Consider the following 251-nt stretch of genomic DNA (forward strand, 5'->3'; position numbering starts at 1 on the left):
TAAGAGACCTGTATCTCCATGTTGAGGATTCTTATGACCTTTGGTTACAGTTAAGGAAAAGGTCCAAACCGGTATCGTGGCAAAAGGCTAACCATGAATGGGAGATCCTCAGATTCCAGGCTTTTGAATCTGTGGACAAATATAATTCAGCTCTGATGGATATTTCTTATAGTCTTGAACTATGTGGTGAAAGGATAACACATTATTCTTTACTATACAAGACCTACTCCACATTCCATCCAAAGGATGTG

General features: G+C 39.0%; 1 protein-coding gene across 1 annotated transcript in view; it reads right to left on the bottom strand.

Moving 5' to 3' along the window:
* Positions 1-251, bottom strand: part of LOC106313492 (homeobox protein HD1-like) — a 6,795-nt gene that overhangs the window by 1,782 nt on the left and 4,762 nt on the right. The gene's annotated exons all lie outside the window — the stretch shown is intronic.

This window comes from Brassica oleracea, chromosome C9 (genome assembly GCF_000695525.1).
Source record: "Brassica oleracea var. oleracea cultivar TO1000 chromosome C9, BOL, whole genome shotgun sequence".
Classification (NCBI taxonomy): domain Eukaryota; kingdom Viridiplantae; phylum Streptophyta; class Magnoliopsida; order Brassicales; family Brassicaceae; genus Brassica; species Brassica oleracea.